The following is a 6,931-nucleotide window of genomic DNA, read 5'->3' on the forward strand; positions in this document are numbered from 1 at the left end:
TGGCTTTAATGCGTAAGAAGAAGGTTAAGCAGTGAGAATAGCCGGAAAAGTGGGAATGGTTTAAATAACTATACATTTCAATTAAATGTTAAATAACACCAAAACTGTATGAAACACAGGTAGAATATTTTAAGGTTTTCTAAAAAAAAAAAGTTGTCACTACAATGAATTGCTGGCTTCAGTGTGTAAGAAGGTGAAGTTGTAGGAAAATGTGCAAAAGAGGAAATGGTTCTAATTAATATGAATGTCTTAAAAAAGTTGAATAATACAAACATTGTATGGAAGTTTTTGTAAAAGCTGATGCTAAACTGAATTGCCGTCTTTAATTTGAATGAATTATGAATATAATTTACAAGTTGTATAAAACTCTTAATGACAGTATGAAGCAGTTAAAACTATACAATACATATTTCCATCTGTGTTACTTGTGATTACGTAAAAGATGTGAATACTTATTCCACCCCTGAGAAAAACAGATGCAGCCCAGATACAGTATGTGATTTACGGTTTGTTTTTGTGCATTAAAAAAAAAGAGCTGTTCAGTGTTTACATCATGTGAGACTGTTCATGCTGTCAGTCAGATCTCATACACAGATCTCAAATACAGTTTAATTCATTATCTCACTGATTAACAGTCAGTATATGGTCGCCCCCTTTACTACGAGAAGAAAGAATGAGTTTTATTTCAGTTTCTGCTCCTCCTCTTACAGGCAGCGCAATGCTCAAATATTCCACTGATGCATTCTACTGTAATCAAATACTCTGCTGCTGGCTGCACATTCTCATTGACCTCCAGTCAGGGAGTGCTGGTGGGCAACAATTGATTTTTCCAATATGAAAGACAAATCAATAGATTAAAAAGTTCAGCGAGGTTTTGGGAGTTTTGCACGCTCACAGTGGGAAATGGGTTCCAGAACATTTTCATTTTTTAAGAGAAACTGTGTTGTCTGTCCATCTATGTTATCTTAATGGATGCAAATTGAATTTTTACTATCTATGAATAATAATAAAAATAAAGTGGGGTTACAAGTTTAGTTGCATATTTGTTGCAGAGGATCCCATTTGTTTTTCCTTTTTTTTATTGCTTATAAGTTTTACTTTGTGCTTGTACTTTTAACATGTTAAATAAATTAACTAAAATAATGTGTACAGCTTACACTGTTAGTTTGCCTTAAAAATGAAAGTCACCGCATTGAGCGAGCATGCTTTCTAACACCTAATTAAGATGATTCAAAAATAACAAAAGTATTTTTGGTTCAATATTCACTTACATTTCAATTGCACTATTCATCTGTGGTAATGCTGAGCTGTGTTTATGCCTTTATCTACGTTCACAGCTCTCTAAATGACATCCCGAACCGAACTGTTCAAAATCATTCATTCAAAAGGTTCGTCCATGAGTCTCAGTAATCTTTATATAGAAAAGATCTGTCGCGTCATTAGCATCATGATGCAAAAGCTCAATCCATAACACTCAATAGTTTCTATGATATCATATGTGACGTCATAGGATTATTATGTCAGGGAAACTCAATCTTATGGATCCTTGTAGCTCTGTAGGTGACAGCGTTGAAGTAGGTCATCTGTCTCCCAGTTTTGGAAATGTTTCAAACCACAAATGGTAACAACCTTCTTTGTTTACTGCCAGTGATTGAAATGGAAGGATTGCAACCTTAAACAACGTTACAAACTCACTCAGCACTGTGAGACAAAGTTCACATGGGTTTCCAAGACTGTCGCAGTCCAGCTGTCATTGGTCCAAATATTTGTGCCATCTCACCAGGTATGGCACAAAACCAACCTTTGGTCAACTAGTCTTCTTCTCTAACCTCTGGGCTACCAACCGCTCAAGTTGGCCACTTATTATTTGTACCAGCCGACCCTGACATAACAGGCTAAGACTGGCCCTGAACAAACTTCACATGAGGAGGAAAGTTGGGTCGGCGGATGGGTCAAACAAACACTGGACTTTCACCCAGGGGACCGGGGCTTCGCGTCCTGTTTGAAAATAAAAGTGAACAGGAATTTTATTTTAAACAAACTTTAACGGAACAAACGTAACACGCCAACAACTTCAAGTCACGTTCTGCGAGTGAAGTAACGTAAGAAATGTACAGATTAAACGCAAACTCGATATTCCGACCATTAATATAGCAGTACACATCTTTTTGCTATGTAAAGATATAGTAGAGTAATAACGCACACTCACTCAGTCTATGAAAGAATTATGGAGGCCATCCCAGAACACTTGTTTCTCCTGAATATCAAGTACAGACCATTTACGTAGTTTTGATGCCCAACCCTAACAAAACTGCGATCGCTTTACAACGTTAACAACTCGGTTTAAAAGCGACTGTTACGTTTAGATATGGATATGAGGACAGAAAAACGCTCCCATGGGTTGTATTTTCTGCCACCACGGGGCTCTAATATATGAAAAACTCCTATGGTTTGTATTAGAGGATAGGAATAACGACCTATATGGTTGCATGGTTTTGAGGACTTGTTGGGTTTTCCCCACTGAGAAGTATAGTTGTATGCACTTGCTTAAAATACTCAAGTAGAAGTGATAAATGATACACTTACTTCCTTGAACTTGAATGTTTGTCACAGATTCAACAGTTGCAGGTTAGGAACCCAAACGCAGAAGAAGAGACGAGGACGTAGCAGGGAGAGTTCCAATAATTTAATGACAGAAAAAAATAAACATTTAGTCCATGCCGAGAAACAAAGAAATATAAAACAGGGAAAATAAAATACTAGAAAACAGGCAGTACTTCTTGACACCAAGTACGACAACCAACTGACACCAGACAAAGAGAGCACTCAGGCAGTGAGGGTTGTAACGAGAAACAGGTGACATGAGGGCTGATGAACAGGTGAAACACATCAGCGCGGGGCAAACAATCACAAAGACAGGAAGTCAAATATCAAACAAGAGATGGCACATGGGAAGTAACCCTCCAAAATAAAACAGGAAACTAAACAAAACCCAGGACCATGGGAAGTTTAATACATTTAATTAGAGGTAGCTACTGGATACATACAGAGCCAACCCAATATTCAAACTTCCCAGATCTATCACTAAATGTTTCACAATGGCAGCCCATTTTTTTAGCCCAAAGAACAATGAATTTGGATTATTATTGACTTGGGAGCGTGCCTATGTTCCCACAGCCCTATGTTCCCACATTTTTAATTTTTTCTCCAAAATAAGGCCATATGTTCGCCTAACCCCTAACCCACCCTAACCCTAACCCTTAAAGGGAAATGTAGGAACACAATACCTAATTTTGAAAATGTCCTAGAAATGTGGGAACATAGGGCTGTGGGAACAATGGGCTGTGGGAACATTGGGCTGTGGGAACATTGGGCTTTGGGAACATAGGGCTGTAGGAACATTGGGCTGTGGGACCATTGGGCTGTGGGAACATAGGGCTGTGGGAACATTGGGCTGTGGGAACATTGGGCTGTGGGAACATAGGGCTGTGGGACCATGGGGCTGTGGGAACATAGGGCTGTAGGAACATAGGGCTGTGGGAACATTGGGCTGTGGGAACATAGGGCTGTAGGAACATTGGGCTGTGGGACCATTGGGCTGTGGGAACATAGGGCTGTGGGACCATGGGGCTGTGGGAACATAGGGCTGTGGGACCATAGGGCTGTGGGACCATGGGGCTGTGGGAACATAGGGCTGATCCCATTGACTTTAATAGCTTGTGTTTGGGCAAGAGGGAATCACATAACCTGCAATTCCAAATGCAGCCACAAAACCAAAATCACTGCACAACCCAGAGCTGCTCATGAGGGCTTGGTACTGGTAATGCTTTGGAAATATCCAAATCATGTTTGTTCAGTCCAACACTTCAGTTTCACAGGGTAAAATGAACCCTGCAGCCTGTAGGAGACACTGGAAGGACTTCAATGTCTTTATTTTTTATTTTAGTTAAAGTCAACAAGACTTTATCCACTTTTTGCAACAGGATTCCACAAAACTTAACTGTATTCATTTACAGCCACGTCACAACAGGCTTTTCCACTCAGCTCTCTGTTTCTAATCTAGTTGCTAAATATTTAGACATAATTAACTAACAATCAGCTCTGCAGTTTTCCCTCCATGCTGTGTGATGTGACTGTCCGGGCCTCTGCTGGGCTAATTTCCTTCCCGTCTGGCTCGACTCACCACAGAGCTGCTGCTGTTGTGTTTGTGTCAGAAGGCTCCAGCGGCTGCAGAGTTATTGCAGGAGGAAGCCAAGGAAACCCAGCCAGAGTCAGATCCCTGGAGGCTGTGTGTGTGTGTGTGTGTGTGTGTGTGTGTGTGTGTGTGTGTGTGTGTGTGTGTGTGTTGTGTCGGTGTGTGTCGGTGTGTGTGTCGTTGTCGGTGTGTGTCGGTGTGTGTGTGTGTGTGTGTGTGTGTGTGTGTGTGTGTGTGTGTGTTGGTGTGTTCCAGTGTGTGTGTGTGTGTGTGTGTGTGTATGTGTGTTCTAGTGTGTGTGTGTGTGTGTGTGTGTGTCGATGTGTCAGTGTGTTTCAGTGTGTGTGTGTGTGTGTGTGTGTGTGTGTGTGTGTGTGTGAGTGTGTGTGTGTGTGTGTGTGTGTGTGTGTGTGTGTGTGTGTGTGTGTGTGTGTGTGTGTGTGTGTGTTCCAGTGTGTGTGTGGGTTTGTGCCAGTCAGGAATAAATGTGGTGACATATAAATCTGAGTAATAAAGGATGAGTGGCTGAAGCCATTAATTATACCCACAAATAATAATGTTTTTTAACCTGCTAAACAGTTTGTGCTCTCAGTCTTAATGGATGTGTGTGTATGTGTGTGTGTGTGTGTGTGTGTGTGTGTGTGTTTCTGAGAGTGTGTGTGTTATGCATTTGTTTGACCCCAACACTTATTGTACATTAGAGGATGGATACCCAAACCGAGCCCGTCCCGAGCCGGGTTCGCACAGATATTTAGAAATGAGGTTTGGGTTCAGGTCGGGCTCGGTCACATCAGCGTGATAAGACATTGAACATTTTAAATTTAAAACAGCTTATTATGTAGGTGTGCCAGTGTTAACGTGCGCTTGTTGCCCCGTGTGTGCTGATGACCTCATCTGTTGACATTTCTGAATGCCTTCCTACAGTTGCTTCATAAAAGCTTTCCACACAAACAAACGTACATGTGTCATTAGTTTGAGAAAAAAATAAGATTTTAACTGTCGGGCTCGGACAGAAATATCTTAATGCCTGTCGGGCTCGGGCCGGGTTCAGTTACTACTCTGTCGGACGCGGGCCGGGCTCGGACAGAAAAATGCAGCCCGATCCGCACTCTAGTGTACATTTGAGTGTTTACTGAACATGCAGTTAAGAATTTTAATGTCCAGGTTTTTAAAGAAGAATCGGCGACTGTGTATTTATGTTTCTGAAATATCAGAATTTTTGGGGAGATTCATAACATATATGACACATTGTCTTCCTTAATTGTGTGTATTCCTGCACTTTCTTCCTAGTCTGGCTATCACCAGACCAAGCTCAATCTTTTAAGATTGAACATTAGTCTGGGGAGTCTGCTCTGGATTTTGCACAAGAGATCAACGGGCATAGTTCAAATGACTCTGTACGCAATTGGATAGTCCTTCAACCAATCAGACCAACGATCCGGGTGATGTATTTTGCAGAGCGACGCGAAAACTCCAGGCAGGAAACACGTTAGTTTGTAGCATTGATCAGCGGTTTGCAGAAGCACCAATGGCATGTAAACGTAAAAATGAATGTAAACAAAAAGCTGCTGGCCGTCGCTTCTCTATCGTCATTGTGTTAAACCCGCCAATGGCACGCCAGGTGGATAAGCCAGTTTGTGATTGGTCCCCGCAAAATTGTAACGGAAGCAGGATAGAATAATGTACAGGTTTCCAGCCTGAGCTGCAGAGCAAAATCAAATTGCCAGCAGATCAGGCTGGGTTTACCCAAACTACTTTCTTCCTGTCAGTCATTTAAACCTCATTTCTCATCAGCTACGTATTACGCTAAAAAGTGTTTTATACAAATGTGGCTTAAAACTGGATAAAAAGTCAATTCATGACAACCACATCACTGACCCATGCACAAAGGAGATATGACGCCATCGAGAGGTGACCAAATGTAACGGAGCGCTACCTTGAATAAAATGACAGATTTCTCTGTGTTGAACACATTGGAAACATTTGGAATAATGTAAGTACACAACTCAACAACATTTTTAACATGGGTGTAGTCGTTTTTAGACATTACAATGCGAACAAAGTTACATATTGTATCTTTAGTGAATCTCCTGACTGCTGTCATATTTGAAATGAATCAAACTAAAACAAATATAGCAATACAAAACTACTTACAAGTTACTTTAAAGCTTTCCTGTTTGTTCCTGCTTTCTGTGATTGATAGAAATGATTTTTCCTTAACTTTTAAATGCTCCCTTTGCCTTAGGAAGAAAAGAAGACTCTGCACAATTAGTTCCACATGTTTTGAGTACCAGAAACAAGAACACTGGGATTTAAAGCACACCTCGGTTCGGTTTGGAACAGCCTGGCCTCTGGAGGCCACTAGTGCGATTTTTAGACCCTGAGTTTGTTTTTTATAAACGTCCTGTCAGATTATTTGATCACTCTGAACCCTCAGGGCCGTTCAGCTGCTCTCATCAGTCCGGGAGAAGACGTGATGTAGAGGGGATTTTAATCCATCTCTGTCTCTCTGTTTTTGTGTGTTGATGTTGCCACCCTCTTCGCCATGGAGACGTACTCCAGAGGATCTAAGAGAGCGTGAGCGCATCAATGATCTCAAGACTGACCGCCTGAATAAGGAGGAGGATGCGAGCATGTTCTCTGTAGTTCCTCACGGGTCTTGAAAGATTTCCAAAGTTCTTTAAATGGGTTCCAGGGAGGATTCAAATGGCCATTGAAGGCGTTCCGGTGATCCCT

Source organism: Sander lucioperca, chromosome 22 (assembly GCF_008315115.2).
Source record: "Sander lucioperca isolate FBNREF2018 chromosome 22, SLUC_FBN_1.2, whole genome shotgun sequence".
In the NCBI taxonomy this organism is placed as follows: domain Eukaryota; kingdom Metazoa; phylum Chordata; class Actinopteri; order Perciformes; family Percidae; genus Sander; species Sander lucioperca.